General features: G+C 43.1%; 2 long non-coding RNA genes across 5 annotated transcripts in view; one reads left to right on the top strand and one right to left on the bottom strand.

Moving 5' to 3' along the window:
* Positions 1-381: 381 nt before the first annotated feature.
* Positions 382-22649, top strand: part of LOC110072927 (uncharacterized) — a 40264-nt gene continuing 17996 nt past the window's right edge. Inside the window, exons 1-2 of one of the 4 annotated variants that reach the window (XR_013545227.1) lie at positions 382-517; positions 19792-21482. This is a non-coding gene — a long non-coding RNA (uncharacterized LOC110072927). Of the gene's footprint in view, positions 518-14457; positions 21483-22649 lie in introns of those variants that run through there. The other 3 variants (XR_013545226.1, XR_012086769.2, XR_013545225.1) reach the window with 3 other exon arrangements.
* Positions 6967-12929, bottom strand: LOC140706383 (uncharacterized). Its single transcript, XR_012086022.2, has 2 exons — positions 11181-12929; positions 6967-7253 (listed from the first exon to the last, which is right to left on the bottom strand). It is a non-coding gene; the product is annotated as an uncharacterized LOC140706383 (long non-coding RNA).

Genomic DNA, 22649 nt, shown 5'->3' with positions numbered 1-22649 from the left:
GTACAGAACCCGAGAAGAAAAATATGGGAGAACAAGTGGTCTTTCCTCATGCATCTACTGTATTCTCCAAAAGGCCATCATCCCATTCCTACATGTCAGATTCTTTCCGTAGTGGAAACCACTGTTAGATCTCTTGTCTTTTCTAAACTGCCGAGGGGGAAAAGAAATAGAAATAATTACAAACTGAAACAATCCCACAGGAAGACGGAAAGGAAGCGAGGCTGGCCGGTATCTGACTCTCCGGAGAGGAGCAAGAGAAACTCCGACCCCGCTCCGCATTCAGTCCGTCCCAACCCCCCACTTTCCTGTCTTGCTTCCCTTCCCTTCCTTCCCCTCCCCTCCCTGCCAGGGTTGCGACGGGGTCAGTGAAAGAAGGGAATGGAGAAAAGGCACACGCCGAGTACCGTAAAGCCGCACGGGGTAGAGTTGCAGTTGTTTGGCTCTGGTTTTAAGGCAGACCCCGGGGGCACCTGCTGGAGCAGGAACCCGACACTCAGCGGCAATAGGCGGCGTCAAGGTAAGGGGCAGCAACACGGCGAACTGCACCCCCTCCACACGCCCTGAAGAGAACTCGAGCGCGGGCCAGCCCGGGGACGAAAGGAGGGAAGCGCGCGCGCAAGCCCGCCCGCGGCCTGTCACAAGGGAACAAGGTGGTGGTGGGGCGAACGGTGCCGCCGTCGTGCCGCCCTTCCCGCGCCGCGAGGAGGAAGGAGGCTTGCTCGTGCCCGGGAGGCTGCGCGAACGCTGGTGGCTCGTTACAAAGAGAGCAGCCTATTATGTTTCCTCCCTCCCTTCTAAGTCTGGTGCAAAGCCAGGGAGCGTCAGGCTGACCTTTTTTTTGCGGATGCCGGTTACTCCACCCGTTCTCCAAACAGTTCCGCTCGTTATACTTTTCACGATCACGCTTTCTCTGGAGTGTGGGATGGGGGGGAAGGGGGGGGGAAAGAGCAAGCTACTGGGGTGGTCGGTCGATTGCTTCCTCCGAAGTATATCTTACTCCGTTGAGGCACCTACCTCATTTACTATACCGGTAAGATAAAAACAAGAGTGGGATGGTCACCCCAGATTTGAGGTGTCATGAAATGGCTTTGATACTGAAGTTTGTGACGGTTCTGTTTTTAATGATGGAAAAAATGCTCGTGGGCTCTTCTGCCTCCTGTCAAAATAACGCGAGGCCACTCTTTTATGTGCCTCAGGCGGCAAAATGGCTTGGGCCGCCCCCCTCCTGTGAGCAACTGCCTCCGGCTACCCTCGAAGCCCAGCGAAGACAGATAAATAAAGCAAGCTGGCCAACGCAGGTTAAACCACCACCCCTACTACAGTAAAGTATTTGTAAGTTCATGCTTGCATCTTTAGATGCATTTTACTCAAAAGGAAAGCGCCCCCCCCCCAAAGTCGAATGGGATCTTCCCCTTCGCAAGTGTCTCCAAGGCTGCCGTTTGAGGCGAGAGGTATTCTCCTATGAGTCAGGTTCCTCTCAACGGACTGCACGGACCTGCTCTGGAATAGCTGCAGCCTCGGAGGTCTGTAGTCCTCGGTGAGACAAAGAAAGTTGGGCTATCGTCTTAACTCCTCGTTTATTTGGGGGTAGCCGAGCCGCACTGGACGAAGCTGAGGCGCGCTTTTTCCGTGCAGGCAACACGCGTGGGGCTGCCTTCCCACCCGGATCTGCGTTTTCACCCCCACCCGCGACAGCACTCCCCCCACACACACACATAGCAGCCTCCTTCAGCCGGCTAAGTTTCTCTCCTCCTTTCCCATCTCCAGTTTGACGTTCCATTTAGTCCTGAGTAAGGCAAAAATATTTTTTTAAAAAAAGCATGCAGGGAGAGAAGCTCGCCAAGGGGAAAGCCACGCGACGCTTGGCAAGGGAGAGAAAAAGGAAGGAGCGGGCGGGGCGCGAGGCCGCGCGAGACGGGCAGGTGGCGCCGGGAGTCCTGCTGGGAAGGGCATTGCACAAGCCCGGGAACGGGCGCCCGCCCGCCCCAGCCGGGCCGTGAGGGAAGCGCTGCTGAGGCAACGCACCTACGCGTCTGGTGCCCAGGTCAATATGAATAGGGTGGGCCACTCGATTAAATACGGTGGAATTAGTGTGACGCTGGGAAACCTGAGTCAAAGGGCTTTGGCCCCGGAGTTCTGCATGTGTGCCAGTGTCTTGGGAAGGTCTGGGCTCCCATGGCTCAGGCGAAGGGAAAATGAACAGGTAGGCATGCCTTCAAGGCAGGGTTCTGCCCTGGCGCCTGCCATGTTGAGAAATTAAGAACCAGCTTTGGTGTAGGTTGAGTCATTGCCCTTAAAGCAAGGTATGAACTGTCTGTGAGTTAAGACAGAGGGAACACTTTTAATGCTGCATTCCTGTGCACGTTTATTTTGCAATAATCAGGCATGGCATGGCATGAAACTGTAGCTGAAGTGGTTTGAATACTCATTCGTTGCTTTGAAAGCAGGCACCTTGGAATTAAACAATTTCCACTACACTTAAAATTAAATGTTTATTGGTTTACCCATGCACTGTTTTCCTATGTGTCAAGGCATTTTTCACTCTCTCTCCCACTGTGGTTGTACATGTGTGAAATGGAGAAATGCAGTTTGGAGCTCATTTCCACAAGGCTTTAAAGTCAATTTAAGCCCCACAGAATTAATTTATGACAATTCAAAAAGCTGCATTTATCACCTGTGGGGGAAAAATGTGCTTGGCTGAAATTCAATTTTAGTCTTGCTCACCATCCATTCCCCCCCCCCATAAAGCTGGCACCCACTGGGGTAATGGCTTTTTAACATTTCAACCTCACTGTACCTAGCTCTCCCCTTGGCCAAGAGTATCAGGGATGGGGCTCCTTGACCCCTTCCCTTCTGTGACACCAACATCCCTGCAAACCATTCTCCCTGCCTATCATCTCTAGGGAAACTGAAAGTGGAGGATGGCTTGTCACTTTCAAGTGTGTGTGTGTTAGGGCGAATAGGCCCTTTCCCCCCTTTGACAAGCCTCATTGTTTATAAATCTGGCGGAGCTTGGAAATCTGATTTTTTGGGGGGAGGCAGGGTTATGGTTCCAAAGCCCTCAAGCTGCTTCTGGGGATGGGCAAGGAGGAGGATTGTGGTTTCTCTCCTCTCATCCTTTTGCTGGGTTAGGAAGAGAGATGAAGCATTTGACCTCTCCTATACACCTGTATAAAATTTCATACCCTCTTCTGTATGCTGGTTTTGACCATCAGTGGCTACTGGACTAGTGCAAAAAATGTGCAAGGGGATGTTTGCCAGGTGGAGAAAGCTTTCCTTGAAATTTAGCCATATTGAGTGGTCGGAAGACCAGAGTGGTCGGAAGACCAGATGGGCAGGGTATAAATTAAATAAATAAAAAAATAAATATTGAGGTTGATCAAGATTTTGATCAACTGAAAGGTGTTCGCTCACATTTTGTTTAAAGAGTGAGAATGGTGAAGTGTCCAATGGCGTGTTAAGCAAATTCTACGGATATGGGGGTGAAGTGGGGGAATATACAGTGTTAGGCTGTCATTAACTATGTCATGGTGGGACTGCAGCCAAGTCTAGTTACAAGACAATTATGGACCAGGAGCCGAGATAGGCAAATGTGATGACATTTAGAGGAGGATAAGCATAATGTGTGAGTAATACTGTTCATTAGGCAGATGAACAGGAAATGTTCTAGATGAATGACAGTGAAACTGCAGGGCTGACCCAAGACATTTTGTTGCTTGAAGCAGAGTAGCAAATGAATCCCCTCTTCATGCACATAATCATCCAATCAAAGGTATTTGGGCTCCAGCAGGAAGCAGAAAGCTACACAAAAACCTCACCTCACCCCTAGCAGTATACACACACATACAAAGAAAATAACTAAAACATTGTTCTGCCTGGATGACACTCAAAATTTGCTGCCAGAGGCAACTTTCTCACTCTGCTTCATAATAGTTTGATAAAATGTGTACAGTTATGCACAGAATGTTGGGCTTGAACTTGATTTAATAAAAGTTGGAAAATGTGGGAGGGGGCACTTTATGTTTGTTTGTTTATTTCAATTTTTACCTCGCCCATAGAGTGGTTTGGCCACTACTCTGTTTACCATTTTCACTTCCCTTTCCTATTATACAGTAAAAAAGCATACTGTACTTTGAGCAAGTATCAGTAACTGCCACTGATTTTAGTCTATAAACTAAATATCATCAAGTTCTCTCACCCAAACAAGTACTTCAGTTAGTGATAGACTCTTACGTGTTCTATTTAGCAAGTCATTTAAATCACAGTATTTTGTTATCATACATCTGTTTATTATAATTTGTTTTCTCCAGGGCTTGATTCTATCCTTTATGTAAATATAAATAAATAAGGACATATGCTTGTATTAAATATTACCTCTGATTAGGGTGGCCAACTATTGCTTTAAAAGGCTCCTGTGCTTAGCAAACAGAAATGTAACATCCAGAGGGTGGTTTTTTTCCTACCAGAGATGCTCTGATAGAAAAAACAATGTTTTTGTATGTGTCAGGCAGCAGGAACCTTGTCACTAAAATGCTTCCAGCTTTACTGACAGTTCCATCAGGCTTCTTGTGCTGGTGAATATAGTAGCACAAATGTTTAGATGCTGGATTACCATTGATCAACCTGTATGCAATGGTGGCATTCTTTAATTCTAAAGATGTACAATTTCCCAGAAGTCAGTCTTATAGCATCAGTTATTTTAGTACCTTCAATCATCTCTACAATGCATTGACGGAAATATGAAAATCAGTCCTCACAAGTTCCAGTCTGGTTAGCGTTGCTACACCTGATGTTATAAACATTTTTATGGTTGATCTGACTATGCTGGAGCTGGCTGGATAGCTCAATGGGTTATGTATCTGCCTACGGAGCCAGAGGTTGGGAGTTCAATTCCCCACTGTGCATTTCAGAAGAGCCAGCCTGTGCAGTCTTGGGCAAGTTGCATAGTCCCAGGCTGTCCCCAGAAGAAGAGGGTGATAAATCATTTCTAAGTACTGTTTACCTAGAAAACCCTGAAAAGGGTCACCATAAGTCAGAATTGACTTCACAGCACATGATTATTTATTTAATATGCAGGTGTGTTTAACAAAGGCAGGATGTTTGAAGTTGTTTCTCTCTATGAAGTCTGTATTTAAGATTGATGAATTGTTACCTAATAAGTTTTCTGGAAAGGAAAGTGGGAGGTTACAACATCTTACAAGTATCTACAGACCACATACAGTAAAAACAGACTAGTCATTTTCAATAATACTAAATACTTATAGTTTCAGAATCTGTGTTTTAGTACGAAAATGATATAATATCTGCACTAACTGCAAAAGAAGAAAGTTATTTTTAACTTAAGAGCAGAACTGAAAAAAATTGCAGGCAGCTGCTTGCCTGAATGATCAGAATATACTCACATGATGCCTGGGGCATGGGGGATTACTGTGCTAATAGAATTATTGCCATATTCAGAGTGTGTGTTCAGCCCACAAGGAGCAAAATATGAGTAGAAAACACACACACAAAAGCATTTAATAGGCAGAAACTCCACTTGCACCATCCAGTCAGAAACAGCAGTGACATGTACACTGACGTCATCATTTAGTCGTGTCCGACTCTTTGTGACCCCATGGACCAGAGCACGCCAGGACCTCCTATCTTCCACTGCCTCCCAGAGTTGTGTCAAATTCATGTTGGTTGCTTCGATGACACTGTCCAACTATCTCGTCCTCTGTCATCCCCTTCTACTCTTGCCTTCACACTTTCCCAACATCAAGGTCTTTTCCAAGGAGTCTTCTCATGAGATGGCGAAAGTATTGGAGCCTCAGCTTCAGGATCTGTCCTTCCAGTGAAGGATTTCCTTCAGAATTGTTAGGTTTGTTCTCCTTGCAGTCCAGGGGATTCTCAAGAGCCTCCTCCAGCACCACAATTCAAAGACATGTACATAGCTATTCTTAAGTGGTATTCTGTTTGTAATTTTTTCAGTGTATTTCTAAAATAAATACGGCCAGCCTTTGTAACTGTTTTAGTACCCCCCCCACACACACAATATGCATATATGGCAGTGAGAATTACGTGCAGCATTCACCTGGTCCAGTAAAAGAAAATAGTAGACACTTCTTTATGTTTAGAAACGCTGGCTACATAGTTTAGGAAGCCTAGTTCTGTTATCTCTTGCTTCAGTGGAGAATGTAAATGAACTTAAATGAGACCAGAAATGGTATGTGGACTATAAGAGGCTATAGGAAAGTATTACCATTCTACAGTCTCATCTGTGGTGGTTGTGGAGGATGAAGGCAAAGGAGGTTGATGGGGTATCTTGTTTAGATCTGTCAGATTCTGTCTTTATTCATTTCTTAGTCCTGTTGTATCAATGAGGTGATTACAGAAAATTGTTGCACATTCTTCTGTTCCCTTTCTGTCACCTCTTCCCTAAATATGCCTGCATCTGTAGATGATCTGGAACATTTGGCTGTAAGCACTGTGAATTCAGTCTACTCTAGTTGAGACTAATGGGTTAGATTTAGACCCAAATCACCAAGAACAGAGTATTTCTTTTTGAAAATTATCCATTTGGTATGTAGTACTAAGTATATACAGGGGGGCCTGGAGTGTTCTGGTCTATGGGGTCATGAAGAGTCAGACACGACTAAACAACAGCAACTAAGTATATAAAACAGCAGGTGTATACAAAGTCATATTGAACTTCAATGCAAAGTAGGCCTCTAGGACAGGGGTGAGCAAAGTGTGAACTACATCTCCTATTACTCCATAGTGACAGCTGTTGCAGAGGTGATGGGAATTGCAGTCCAACAGCATGTGGAGGACCACAGATTTCTTTGGGAGAATTATCAGTATCAGGCTTTTCCCCCTGAGAAGCAGTGACTATATAGTTTGCAACTGACCGCTTGGAGAGCCTTGCATCTCCATTTCTACTGCTGTGACAGGAAACATGCAGGCACCATTCTAAATACAGTGACAGTTCTTTTCTGTTTGTTTGTTTGTTTGTTTGTTTGTTTGTTTGTTTGTTTGTTTGTTTGTTTCTTTCTTTCTTTCTTTCTTTCTTTCTTTCTTTCTTTCTTTCTTTCTTTCTTTCTTTCTTTCTTTCTTTCTTTCTTTCTTTCGGTCTCATATTACACCCTCTTTTCCAGCTGAAGATAAAGTGCTTGGCCACAGATGTTGCAAGTGTTTGGAATCAGGAATAGACTCACCTTGGACATGTGATTCTGGGTAGCAGTGCTCATTGCACACAGAAGAGTTTTCAATTTCTAAAGAACAATATTAATTTCCAATGGTGTCATTAAAATTCAACTGCTAGGACACACATACAGAGAAACATACACGGGCAGGTAGTAGATCTAAGTCAGGAAGCAGCTAAAAGGAAATAGCATACTTGAGAGTAAGTAAACTATTAACCGACACCAACTGTTGCAGCTGTAGGTAAAACAAATGAACGATAACGTTGCACCTGGCCTTCTATAAAACGCGGCTGTGATTTACACTACAGATTGTGATAAGTGAACATTTTCCAGTTTGGTAAATAGCAATGAAAAGGTTTTGTTGTTTGTAGGAGCAACTTGTGACAGTATTCTACTTAGCACAAACTTTTGATCTGCAAATTTTTAATTTACAGAATGAGAACGTCTAATAAAGAACAGTTTGGTACAATAGAGTGGAACATGCTGATTAACTTATTCAGAGTAGTGACTTCTAGACAGAAGCAATAACCAGTATTGTCAGGGAGTAATTTCTCGTACATCTTTACTTTTTTTCTCAGAAATGAACCTGTCAAGGCTCTAGGATCAAAGTTAATTTCTCTTGCATCAGTTCTGTTTTACAAACTGTGGCATTGGATTAGTGAAACAAAATGACCAAGACATTATTTTGATCCAGCAACTCAGGAGAATACCATACAAGTCATATGTAGGTAGAGAAGTCCCATTATAAAGAGATAAAACTACTCACTCCTGGCCATGTTAATTGGACCCAGAATATATATTTGTATTAGTTTAACAGTAACAGCCAGTTATTTGAATGCCAGGGTCCAAACATAGGAGTAATTAAGGTTTATTAAAAGAAATGGAATGTTTTTCATGTAAATGTCCTGCTGTCTGAAATTCAAGGAAACAGTTGTTATAATCTGAGAACTGCAGAGGTGGAAGGGACCCTGTGGATCATCAAATCCAGCCCCTGTGAAGGAGGCACAGCGGGGACTCAAACTCCTAACCTCTGGCTCCACAGCCAGAGAACTAAACCACTGAGCCATGTTAAAATGGTTGATAATGACATAATGGCTGAAATCCCATTGCCTAGCATAGTTAGCTACAATTAAAGTAGGCCTATTGAATCAGTAGAGCTTATGAAATCCCCATGGATTCAGTGAGCCTACCGTATCACAACCTAGTATGCTAAGCAACAGGATTTCAGCCAATATATGTCCACTGCTGAAAGAGGTACAACAATAAAATGGCTTTGTATAGTCCCAGATGCAGCAAGATTATTAGAGTAGCATAATCTGCACATGTGAGGGGAAAGTGTTTCTTCTCAACATATCTTGTTGAATCAAAATGAGCCCCAATTACGTACTCCTTGATAACCATATGGTGTATCATGCCCAGGGAGAAATTTACACTTAAATGCCTAGCCAATTATGTTGCCACAGACATAGAAAAGATTAGGGACCACCTTGCAGGGATTGCATAACAGTAAGCAGTGAGGCCGAAGGCAAAAATGCAACTTCAGGATGGTTATATGACCAGAGAATCAAGAATCTGGAGCTGTTTTAAGTCTTTTCCTATCCAGATTGACTTGGTTAAGCTGTTGTCCTATCTGTGGCATTCCAAACCCACTCTTATTCTCAGTTCTGCTGAGGCAAAAACAAGCATGGGGACGGCCATGTGGCAACCCTATTGGATGGGGCCCTTGCAAGTTCATCTCCATATGTACTGAGTTATGAAACTCAGATGGTCGGCTACTCTCCTGCAACCTGGCATATCTCACAAGGTTATTCGGAAACTAAAGCGCAGAGGAGAAAAGTCATATACTGTGCCTTTAAAGGAAAGGTGGGATATAAATATAAAATAGGTTCTCTGCTCCAATCTTATAAATAGATTAGAGCAAAGAACCAGTACAAATATAATAAATTTTTCCTTCCAGTTATCTGATCCTCTTTAAGGGAAACAGCATTTGAGTGACTATGTTCTAACGTTTAACATGTAATTTGCCCGTATGGGGAGGGGCTGCACATATACAGTATAGGGTTTATATCAATTATAGTACCTTTGGAACTGCCAGAGTGGTGTTACAGATAGAGTGACAGTGTATGATTTGGGAGACCTGGATTCAAATCTCTGCTCAGCCACAGAGACTCACAAGAGTAGCACTGAATAAACAATTTCTTAAAAATCCATCATACCTTGAAAACTTAATTAGGGTTGCAATATGTCAGATGCATCCTGCTGGCACATAATATTACATATAGTACCTGTGACCACTTTTATTATGACAACCAAATGAATTCTGTTTGTTTTATGTTTACGTGTGCTCTGTGCCATCGAGTCAGAACTAACCTGTAGTGACCCTAATAGGGTTTAAAGGTAGTAAGATATTTAAAGTTTTACCAGTTCCACTCCCTCGGTCAGTTTCCATGGCCAGTGGAGATCTGAACCCTATTCTCCAGAGTCCTAGTCTGTCACTCTATCCACTGCACCACACTGGGAATCCCATGTTTTACAGCTCTGTACAGAATAATTGGGCATAATTTCAAGTGTGCTATATACCTGTGAATTTCCACTAGGCCTGTTCTTCGCTTAAAAAAAAAATCTTCCTTGAAACCTTTGCTTTCTCATTATCTAGATATTTAGGCAGCTTTTTTACTGTCTAAAGAACTGCAGCAAGTCCTGGAATTGTTACACAGTTATTTAGTCCATGCGTAATGTAGTCCATGTTATTCTCAAAACCTATAAGCATTTATGTTTCCTATTAAAGGGCATGGTGTCTGTTCTCTCTTGTTTCACAACACTTGGAACTCTAAATTGTGCCTGAGGTTTTGTCTATATGTGCTTACATAAACCAAATGAAGTTGGCAGATGGCCTATTTTAAATTGGCCTGGTGGTGGGGTGAGGCATTTTCTGTTTATTTGACTTCGTTTTATTTTATTTTTCTTCCCTCTGACCAAATGTTCTCACTCGGTCCAGATGTGTGTGTGGGTCTCTGTGTGCATGCACACGTGACAGCTCTGTATCTGTACTTGATCAGAGTTGCACAAGGGTAACAGCAGCATGCTATAGGAACACCAAAGCTGATTTAAAATTCCTTGTTTGGGATAACTGTTTTATCCGCCTGTGATTCACAGCCCCAGCAGGACCCCAGCTGGTATTTAAAGTAATAGATAATGACCAGTCACTGACCAGATACTAGGCAAATGAGTTCCACTGGGGGAACCTCGAAAAATAAAGTGCCTGCGAAGGAGACAGCTGGAACACCAGAAAAGCATGCGTAGCTCAAAAGGTGAATGACTCTCCACTGCAGGTACCACTGGAAAAGAGAGCATGGGATTGTATGGCGGCGGCTGCTACATGGCAGAGACTGTTCACTCCTAGAACACCTTGGCTATGCTTTTCAAACTTGTTTTCATTCTGAAAACCAAGTAAAAGGGGCTGATACAGTGATTTGACATTGAGCTTAGAAAAGACACCTACTCTGGACTTTTATGAATCACTAGATGCCTAAAATTGATTCATAATTTTTCAGGGAGGGATTTGGGGAGTTATAGTCTAAAAACATAACTTTCCCAGCCTCAGACCCTCTCATAGGAGGAGCAGATAATTCTACAGTGGGGTCTCGACTTACGAACTTAATCCGTATTGGAAGGTAGTTCTCTTAAGAAAAGTTCTTAAGTCGAATCTGCATTTCCCATAGGAATGCATTGAAAACCATTTAATCCGTATCTGCTCTTTTCGTCCATAGAAACTAATGGGAAGCTGCTATTCCGCCTTCTGCCACTAGAGGGGGATAATTTTTTCTTTTTTCCTTTTGACCTAAGATGACTTAGCTTTAAAAAAAAGTGAAAAAAGGAGTTCGTAACTCGAATCTAAGTTCGTAAGTCGAGTCCATATATTCCTATGAGAGCAGTTCGTAAGTCGAAACGTTCGTATGTCAAGCCGTTCGTAAGTCGAGACCCCACTGTACTCACCTAACTGTGAAGCGCCAATCCTGTTCACCTTTGAGGCGAAGGCCAAGCATATAATAGGACTCAAAAGCTCCAGACCTATTCTAAAGTAGCAAAAAAATGAGGGTATTTTTAAGTTATGAGAAGCAAAGCAATGAAGACCGGTTGGGAGCCATGGCTAGGTAGCTCCTTCCATCCTCCTAAGAAGAGCTTTTAAAAAAAGCAGGTTCCCAGGCTAGTTTTAGAGCTTGTTTAAATTGTCTAAGTGCTTAGGTCCTGGAACCCAGTATTGTTAAGGGAGCTTGGTTCTGGATAATCACATACTGTATGACATTGAACTATTAAAGGCATATGCTGGTGGCCCAGGGAATATGGACAGGTTCTCCATAAGGGCCCAAACCCCAAGTGTCTGGCTGGCTGGGCCAGTACCTCCTCTCTTCTAGTCCCCTGGGTTCAGTTAATCACTTTTCTTCTTTTCTAGGCTGAGAATATTAATGTCCCTTAGTTATTTATGCCCTTATCTACATAGGCATGAACACCCATCAAGCTACTAAAAGGCAAAAATAAAATAAAATCTACAGAAAGAAGTCTCCAACTTCTCTTATCTGCAGCCCTCCTTCTCTTAAAAAGATTTAACTAAAAACTTTGTTTAGTAAATGTATGAAAAGAAATGAGGTTAAAATAAAAACAAAGAAGCAGCAAAGAAAAAAAAATACTGTATTGCTGTGGCTTCCTTCTGGTACAGGAACTCCCTGTGCTCCGCCCCCTCCAGGGTCATATGCCAAATAAGTAATACAATACTTCCTTATACTAGGAAAAATAGGGTGGTATATTTCTCTAATATAATACAGCTAAATAAATTAAGACAGAAGCCAGTGATGACTGTGAACAAAACCACTATTTAAACCTATGACCACCCAGAAGAAAGAAGGGTTTTCTGAGGAATTGATCACAGTTGTATTTATGACTTATCTGATATTCCCTTTCCAGGTGTATAGGCATGTGTTTATGTGTGTCTTTGTGTGCCCATACATACATTCTTGTGTTTTAGGGTAATGGATTAAATAAGCAAAAGATGTATTATTCAATAAGAAACTGGCAGCAATACAGAATATATGGAACACACACAAACGCCGTGTGTGGGGGAGTGGGTGGTATTATTCCAACCCAATAAAACACAGACATTCTAAAACAAATTGAGTGTGCATAGGATATTAAAGCAGAAGTAAAATGTGGTCCAAAGGTAATGGTTATTCTTAACAGAAAATAGCATTGCTTCATGTGAGGATAATATTTGTTAAGACCTTAATGCTATACATACCTACAGTACCTAAGAGTATGTGTTTGAGTATACTTCCATAGGATGTTGTTAGCTAGACAGGCCATTTCACAGTTTTATTTTTAACCTTGCAGTTCTCTGTGACAAAACCGTATTGCTAAATCCTGTTCTCTAGGTCAGGGATGGAAACCAGATTTGGCCAATGGGCTCATGGCTAGTAGGCAAGTGATGGCTGGGTTGGGGCTTCATTTCGAACTTTTTGGCTGAGATATCCTTCCCCCACTCACACCACAGGCCATCTATGTTGTGGGCAGAGCCCTGGAGGAGAGGTTCATGTTGTCAACATGTCACATCCCAGAAAGAAAGCCGTATGAAATTAAGTAGTGAAATGTACATGCTATAATTAAATATCTTAGACAAAGGGGAGGAGTTTGAGATACAGGGGCCAAAGCCCAAACACAAAGATCTGTTCATTTCTCAGCTTTATAGATATTCCATGTTCCACGCTGTACCAGAAATCTCCAGCTACCAAGCAACATGGCCATATGTAACATAATGCCAACACAGATCATCCTCAGTTGTGTCCCAAGCATATAACAAGACCAAAAAAACTGAGGTTTCAAACAGCCACGCCGGTTGGAAACAATCTAATGCTGTTACATATACACGAACACATTGCATTATTCTAAAAGTTCTGTGTATTAAAATCACAATCTTTCCACTATAATATCTAACTGCCTAACAACAGTATATAACTACAAGAAAACAATCATAACAAAGAAGATTGAAACAGTTTAATTAATACATTATTAAATAAATGATAAATAAATAAATATTGTTCATGCATGAGGATGTTTATTTGTTTTACTGAGAGTATGTATACAGAAGGGCAGTCAGTGAATACATGCCATAGGACATAAAAAACAGGTGTAACAGAAGAAGCAAAGAAGTAATCCAAGTTACAATTCCTATCATGTTCTGATCCTGCACACCTTAAACTTTAATTGCCCTGTTATATTGCTCTATTCATCACAGAGTAGAGTTAGAAGGAATAATACCTAAATTCAATAAAAGCAGTTTGGAGTTTAGTCAGGTTAATACAGTGCAGTTTTCCTTCTGCACGTATCAAGAGGCAAGATGGACATATTTGAACTTATTACGTGTGTTGTACAGTATTTCCTAGTACCTGGAAATGTTATCAATGTAGCAAAATTGTACGGAGGTATTTAAAATTGCTTCTGATTTCAAAAGAACAGTCCTGCAGCAAACATTCTCTGGTTTGTTTGCATTCACTGTTTGTGAAATCTAACCTCAATAGTCTATTTGTGTTATGCTGAATTCAATCAAGAAACAGAGGCCAGAATGTTGTTACAGTGGACCCTCGACATACACATGGCTCGATGTACGTACTTTTCGAGGTACGGACTTCTCCGGCTGCAAGATTTCCAATCGGCTTGCGGCCGCAGAATAGACCTACGGACCAGAAAAGGGAGGCGGGGAAAGCGCCAAATTCAAATTTGGCGCTTTCCCCGCCTCCCCCTTCCAGTCCGCAGGCCGCCGATCTGGCTCCGGATGCTTTCCAGGGTTTCTCTGCTGCCATGGGAGGCATCCTGGAGGTCCCACTGCTGCCGCCGCTAGTGCCTCCGAAGCATGATGGGCAGTGGGGGGAGGACCTTCGAGATGCCTCCCATGGCAGCGGAGAAGCCCTGGAAGGCACCTGGAGATCCCCCACTGCCGCTGGGAGCCGAGCCGCGCTGGGTGATCCCGGCCATGCTCGGACTCCTGGACTTCCCCTGCCGCCAACGCCATGCCTGGCTCCTTCCGCCGCCATGCCTGGCTCAGATCCTCTACAATCTCTGATGACACCAAGGCTAGGATCGAGGATCTCCCATTCAACAGTACTGGCCTTTTTAATCAAAAAACTGATGACATCATGGAGGACTTCCATAAGAAACGCAAAACAACACGGTCATATTCTACTCAGCCAACTACCACCTTTCAAAGGCCATATTACTGTCAAGGCCAATTTTATCCTAGATAGTACCAATACCAGAGGTTTCAACCTTATAAGAATTATCATTCTCAACAAAGTGGCAGGTCTCTTCCAACTCCTTAGCCCTTGATGCCATCATTTCGACCTCAAAATCAATCTCGACAGCGACAACCCTTTCGTAAAGGACAACAAAAGGGTAAGCAATATTGAGAATTATTTCCAACTGTTTACCCTGCCCTATTTCCTCTGATGCCATGCCACACCAGGTTGGCCCCATTTTTTCACCACTGGCAGGCTATCACAATGGACAAGTGTGTTCTATCCATTGTCGTGTCTGGCTACTTAATAGTTTTCTGAATTGCCTCCCTTGGGTCTCATCTGTCCCACCCCTTACTCTTCCCCCCTCCAGGAAGAGATCACTTCCTGGATCCAACCTCATACTGGTCCCAACCTCATACTGGCATAATGGTTTCTATTCAAGATACTTTACCGTCCCTGGTTCATCATTATCGATTTACAGGATGCCTATTTCCATATTTCTATCCACCCGGACCATCAAAAATTCCTCAGATTTTACTTCAACGACACTGCCTTCCAGTTCTGTGCCCTTCCCTTTGGACTTTCCACCCCCCCCAGAACCTTCACCAAGTGCATGGCCCCAATCACAGCCTCCTCCATCTCCAGGAAGTAAAAACCTATCCCCATATCGACGATTGGCTCATTGTGGCGGCATAATACCACGACGCCATACAAGCATGAGACAGAACACTTCACACACTCTAAAACCTTGGCCTCGAGGTCAACATCTTGAAATCCCACTTGATACCAAGGCAAATGGCCAAATTCATCGGCATCAAGATCGCCTCACTCCGTGCCAGAGCGTTCCTGCCCTCAGAACGAATCAGGAAAATACAGCAAGCTGTCCGTCCCTTCCAGTCTCAACACTCAGTCTCAGCTTACCACGCACAATATCTCCTCAGCCTCATGGCCTCGACAACTTCTGTGGTCCAACATGCCAGACTCAAAATGAGATCCTTACAGGCATGGTTTCTGTCCCTCTTCAATCTAATAACAGACACCCCCCCATCCTTACCACTAGCTGTGACACTGGAACTGGCTGCCCAACTCAAGTGGTGGACTTGCCCGCAAAACCTCCTCATTGGCAGACCATTCTCCCCTTTGCGACCAACGATACAGGTCACAACGGACGCAAGTCCCACGGGATGGGGAGCTCACTGCCTTCAACATACTGTTCATGGACTCTGGTCAAAGCAGGAAATAACCTTTCACATAAACCATCTTGAACTGCTAGCAATCATCAGGGCGTTTCAAACCTTCCTTCCCCTCCTCAAGGGACAAGTGGTACAGTTGGCAACAGACAACACCACTGCAGTTTACTATATATCAACAAGCAGGGTGGCACCCATTCTCTTTCTCTCCTTGACCTATCTGTAGACCTTTGGGAATGGTGTTATTCCAACCACATCTTCCCAATCGCTGTCCATATCTCCACCAATGAAAGCTCTCTAGCGCACTGGTTCTTAACCTTGGCTTACTCAGGAGTTTTGGACTGCAACTCCCAGAAGCCTTCACCACCAACTGTGCTGACTGGGGTTTCTGGGAGTTGCAGTTCAAAAGCATCTGAGTAACAAAGGTTAAGAACCACTGCTCTAGCGGATCACCTCAGCTGACTGCCGACAAGGACTCACAAGTGGTCTTTGAACGACGTTGTGTTCCAACAACTATGCCATCGGTGGGGCACACCTTCTATAGACATTTTTGCATCCAAAGTCAACAGCAAATGCAGATGGTTTTGTTCCTGAGCCGGAATGGACAACACCTCTCTGGGAGATGCATTCATGATTGATTGGTCCCTTGACTTCCTTTGCCTGTTTCCACCTATACCCCTTATCCAAAGGGTAATCATCCGTCTTCGTCAAGACAGAGCAAACGCGATCCTCATAGTTCCCTATTGGCCCCGTCAACCCTGGTTCACTCACCTGGTCTCAATGTCAACAGACATGTTCTGGCTCCCTCTCCGACCAGACCTCCTTTCGCTCAACTGAGGGATGATCTGCCACCCCGACATTGCCTCTCTCGGTCTTGCAGCCTGGAGGATACTCCCGAAGTGATGAACATTATGCTTCGAGCCCGTAAGCCATCCACCACTCTCCTATATGAAAATAAATGGAAATCATTCTTAAAATATGCTACTGACAATGACTTACGTGCCATACCTGTTTCTTTGAAGACTCTACTCACCTACCTTCTTCATCTCTTCAAATCTGGCCTTTCCCTCACCACATTGAAGGTTTACTTATCTGCCATTGTGGCTCACCAGCCAGATGACTCCCCTTCTTCCCAGTTGTTTTCCCATCCAACTGTCAAAACGTTTTTCAAAGGACTCAATAACATTCGTCCTCCACTGCAACCTATTGTTCCCCAATGGTCACTACAGGTGGTTCTTAATGCCCTTATGCACCGCCCTTTCGAACCAATGGCGTCTATTGACTTAAGGCTACTCACTTTAAAATCAGCTTTCCTGGTGGCTATTACCTCAGCCAAAAGGGCCAGCGAGCTTGCTGCCCTTCGAGCTGATCTGCCCTTTACCCAGTTTCATCCTGATAAGGTGACTCTTTACTTTGATGTTTCATTTTTGCCAAAGGTTGTCTCTGACTTTCATTTGAACCAACCTACCATACTACCATCCTTCTTTAAATCTCCTCCTTCTCCATTGGAACATATGCTCCATAATGTGGGCATCAGGCGTGCTTTAGCCTATTTATAGAGGACAAAAGTCTTCAGGAAAACTAATAAACTCTTCGTATGTTTTCATGGCCTCAACAAAGGAGCACCAGCCTCCCCCCAATCTATAGCACGCTGGATAGTGCAGACCATTTCCTTGGCCTACCAGCTGTCTGGAAAATCTCCACCTGAACATCTGACAGCTCACTCAGCCAGAGGTCTATCCACCTCCACTGCCTTTCACCGTGGCACAGAGGTTCCTGACATCTTCCGTGCTGCTATCTGGTCTACACCGTCCACGTTCATGAAACATTACCACTGTGATGCTGCATTTGGCAGAGCTGTCCTGTCCTCCTTCTTACCGTGACGTCCCACCAACCGGTAAGTGCAGCTTGCTAGTCACCCCCATGTGTGCATTCACAGAGGCCACGAAGAAGAAAAACAGGTTACTTACCTGTAACCATAGTTCTTCCAGTGGTCCTCTGTGAATTCACACAACCCATCCATCCTCCCCTCAATCCGTCACAGGTTAATCGTTTATACCATTTTTTTCTTCTCTACCCAGCAGATAAAATTTAGGAACTGGGGAAGATGGTGGGTGGGAGGAGCATATGCCTCATGGGGAATCACACCATAAAATTGTTACTTTTAGCTCTAGAATCTTCCGAGAGAGTCAGCACAGGCGCAGACAATACCCATATGTGTGAATTCACAGATGACCACTCAAAGAACTATGGTTACAGGTATGCAACCTGTTTTTTTCTTTTGTCTATTCTCACTCTCACAACACTCAATTGGAGTGAATGTCCCCTGGTTCTGGTATTGCATTAGAGGGAAAAGAACTTCCTTCTATCCACTTTATCCATTCCCTGCATAATTTTATAAGTTTCGATCATGTCTGCCCTCTCAGGCGCCTTTTCTCTAGACCAAAGAGCCCTGAACGCTGTAGCCTTTCCTCGTAAGGAAAGCCCCAGCCCAGTCATTTTTGTCGTTCTCTTCTGCACCTTTTCCAATTCCACAATGTCTTTTTTGAGGTGCAGTGACCAGAACAGTATGCAGTACTCCACATGTGGCCTTACCAGCATTTTGTACAATAGCATTATATTGTTGGCTGTTTTATTTTCAGTTCCCTTTTTAGTGATACCTAGCATGGAATTGGCTTTCTTCACTGTTGCCACACACTGGGTTGACACTTTCATTGAGCTGTCCACCAGCACACTAAGATCTCTTTCCTGATCCATCATGGACAGCTCAGAACCCATTAACTGATAACTAATGTTTTGATTTTTACCTCAATGTGCATTACTTTACATTTTCTTATATTGAAACTCATTTGCCATTTTGCCGCCCATTCTCCCAGTTTGGAGAGATCCTTCTGGAGCTCTTCATAATCCCTTCTGGTCTTCACTGCCCAGAAAAGTTTCACGTCATCGGCAAACTTGGCCACCTCACTGCTTATCCCTGTCTCCGGGGATCCCTTCAAGCTCTACAATCAATCTCTTCTACTTTATGAATATTTATATAATAGAAGAATTTATGTTCTTCCCAGGGATTCTTGATTTAGAACTATGACACCTTTTTAACACTTGCTTAATTTTGCCATGTAAACATGCTGTAACTAGCTGGATACCTCAGTAAGTTGGATACCTGACTGGAGAACCAAAGTCAGGAGTTTGAGTCCCTACTGCACCTTGTAGGAAAGAGCCAGCCTATGTAGCCTTGGGCAGACTGGAGAAGGGAATGGTAAACCACTTCTAAGTATACTTTGGAAACCTTGGAAAGGATTGCCAGAAATCAGAACTCACTTGCCCACATGTCAGCAAGCAAGCAAGCATGCTGTCCAGGGTTTCAAAATTATTTGCAAAATTAGCAACTCATCTGCTGTTAATCGAAGACTGGGATTGCTTCCAGCTGGTGATTCCAATGTATGTCACCTGCAAAAGGATTGCACTTTGAGTCCATGCATAAGGGGTTAAAGAGGTGGCAACTGAGTCCTTAGCTTTAGCTGTACAGCTCTTGGTTTATATTTTGCATGGACCCATCATTCTGGACAGGAGAGATGTGGTCACAGTCAAGTGAGAAACTTTCCCTAAGCAATACTGGCCTGTTTGTTGCTCACTACTTGCTTACAACATTAAACCTGCATTTGTTGATAAACATGATGTGACCTTCTGTTTAGATAGATCTGCTACAGAACAGTAAGAACCCACTTAACCCCCAACAACCAAAACAATCTGCCTTTTGCAAACGAGGTAAAGCCAACAAAGCTAAATGACACCTGGAATCACTTTCTTGTATGTTGTTTTTTTGGAGGGGGGGGAACAAATTTGATATACCAGGGCATCCCTCTGGTGCTACCTTAGAACTGGCCTAATTTTTTAAAAGAGAGGACATTGAATTATAACAGTATAAGTCAGCTGACTGCTTTGTCACAGAGCTGCTGCTTTCTACACTATCGCAAGTGCCAGAGCTCTCAGTGCTGCAGTTTTCTAGACGCAGTGCGGCAAAGCAGACGCCTAGAACCGGGCATGGAGCAGCGTAGGTTTTATTATTTTTTTACTACCCAAAAATTCATCCATCTGTTTTAATATACTGAACATTTTTTGCTTTGGTTACAGTACAAGGAACAGCGTACCACCACCTGGATGTGCTTCTTGGCTTCTGACATTAGCAGCGTCTCTGAACTGAGGCAGGCACACTGCTTGGAGCTTTTTACTTAAATTGCTTCTGATGAAGAATGATTTTTTTTTTTTTTTTTTGGTCTTGTACGTGAACAGTTGCTTATGCCACAGTGATATATACCTGCAAGAACAGGACAAAGGAGACGATACCTGTTACTGTTTTGGGGCCTTCCCCCCCTTTCCATCTCCCCCCCTTTTTTCTTCAGACGATCTGCTGCTCAAGCCGACTCACTGTCCCAGAGTCATATGTTAGTTGTGCTCCTATAGATAGGCATTGCTTCTCAGATCCGTTAGAGCAAAAAAGGCAGACAAGAAAGCAGTCTCCCTGACCTAAATCAATCCCAGCCCTTCTGGACGGATGCAGGATAGCTGTCGACTAGCAGTGACACAACCAGCCATCAAGTGGAGAATCTCTGGGATTGCAATCCGTTTTGGTTTCAGCCTGTGAGAATCGAATGCTCCACTTCCTTACCCAACTGCTGCCGTTTTTGTGTTTTTGTGTTTATATCTCTTGGCCCTAAGCAGCTACTTGGGTCTCTTAAGTGTACCTTTGTATGGATTAGCCTGTCGACACCATAGTCCTTGTCCGCGTCATGCTGGAATCAAGGGCACTGAAGCCAGCCTGCTTTAACAGTTGTTTCTTTCTGCGTGATGCTGTGCAGCTAGAATGCTTTATACAGACAACAAAGGAAGACACAGAAAACACCACTATCATCTGGGTTGTTTCAGGAAAAATAGAAGTCTTCGTCAGTGCATTATATTCTTTTTGTCTTTTGCTGGGTTTTTTCCCTTTCTTTTTAAAACACCTAATCAAACAGCCTAAGAGGCATCGCTGTGGATGTGGGTTTTTAAAATGCTATGGGGGAAAAGAAAAGACAGCTCATGGAGAACTGCGATTTGAGGCAAGCTGCACATCTTTTACACTGTTGCTGATTTGAAATGCTCAGGTTTGGCGAAGAGGAAGCCCTAAGGGACAAGTTCAGTAACTAAGAAAGCGATGGTAGATAAAAAGAAATAAAAATGACAAGCGTAATGGAGGCTCAGTAGAAGGAACTGTCAGAGAAATCAGTGCCTGGATGGCAATCTTACCCAGTCTGAATAATTATGAATAATTCATTGAACAAAATTACTCTGCTTTCACCTTTTCCACTTAAAATGGCATGATGTGAATCTCCAATAAATTTTCAAGATAAAATATAATGCCAATTTGAATCTGAAGAGCTTTTTGCAGCCAGATGCTGCATTCTGATTTTTTTCCGATACCTTTCACAATTATTCTGTGAGAACCCCACTTCATCACAAAGCACCATTACCAGTGAAAATTACTGTGATTACAATGGCAACAATAGAATGCCATCAAACGTTTCTAATTTTACTAATTTACTAAAGGCTGACTGAATTGGTTTTCATGCCCAGGTCTCCATGCCTGGCACCTTGGATCTGTAGCAGAAAGAAGCAAAAGTGGCTGGGTAATGTGTCCTATTCACCACCTTTAACGTCAACAGCCTAAGAAAAGAGGTAGCAGTCTGTTAATCACGGTTGCGGCCATCTATGTTTCAATCTTGTCTTCCAGCATTCTGGATTGTATTGTTTTAGCTCCTGGTCATAAGATGGGACTCTGTTAACAGGTTTGTTTATAAAAGCGCTTGAACTACAGTAATTTGTTGAATGATCTGTACTGCTGAAGAAATAAGTATAGTTTGATTTAGTTAAGTTCACCCGTTTCTTTCATTTGAAGAGATGCCTGCTTTCAAATTAGAATAGGTTTCATTTGCAACTGACATCTAAAGTTCAGCTACCTAAATATATAGTCAGAAGATGGGTGCAGTCGATAAAGCTATGTAGATAGCTTTTAGTATTGTAAAAAAAAAACCCTCCTATTTAACCCCAACTCTGTGTTTTTACAATTATATATTTTATTCAATTAATATCTGTTAATCATTTGAACAATGTTTATTAAACAACCAGGCAAAAATGTGGGGAAATTTTGAAATATACAGCTGTTCCCAATATGACCTTTTGATAAGCTTTTTCGATAGGAGACCTCTGTTAAGGAACTTACCAAGGCTGTAGAAAGGATTCAAGAAACCATGTATTAAATGGGTTCATTCAGTCTATATATTGAAATGGAATGTTGTGAACATAAGTTTTGAGGCATATTCGTTCTAAATGCAATTGTGGTAATAAAGAACAGCTGGAATATCCTGGCTAAAATCTGCTCTTGGCTAGAAGATCCCATTAATATAAACTTCTGCCTTAATTGTATCTTCTCTTTTGTCAGGGGCTTGATTGACTCTTTATAGGATTGTTTTTACTTTTTCTTTTTGTAAAAGTGAGGAATGTATGCCTTAGTTCTTGTCCACTGCATTTCATTCAGCACTATCTTACTTGCCTGGCTGTTTTCATATGACTGGGTACCTGACTAGTATAACAAAAGCACATTTAGCAAAATAACATCTAATGTGCTTTTTAATAATGTGCTTTAAATATATTTTAATTTTGGCTTTTGTTTATACGAAGCATATGGCTTTGTTGGAGGATTGCCGTTGCGTTTTGGCTTTCATTGTATTTTAATTTGAGCATTGGATAAGAATGACAAGTAATTTGGGCTCCAGTAATTTATGTGCCACACTCTGGATCAAATATAAACTTTGCGATTTAGATGCACTGTTTTTAACTTTCCTTGTTTGACTCTATACCACATTTTGCATTGGAGGACAGAATGTAAGGAGCTTCGTGCGTCATGTAGTGGACTAACAGAAAACCCAAATCTGTCACTTTGTGGGCAATCCCGC

Source organism: Pogona vitticeps, chromosome 4, assembly GCF_051106095.1.
Source record: "Pogona vitticeps strain Pit_001003342236 chromosome 4, PviZW2.1, whole genome shotgun sequence".
Lineage (NCBI taxonomy): Eukaryota > Metazoa > Chordata > Lepidosauria > Squamata > Agamidae > Pogona > Pogona vitticeps.
This window is presented reverse-complemented; position numbering and strand designations above follow the sequence as displayed.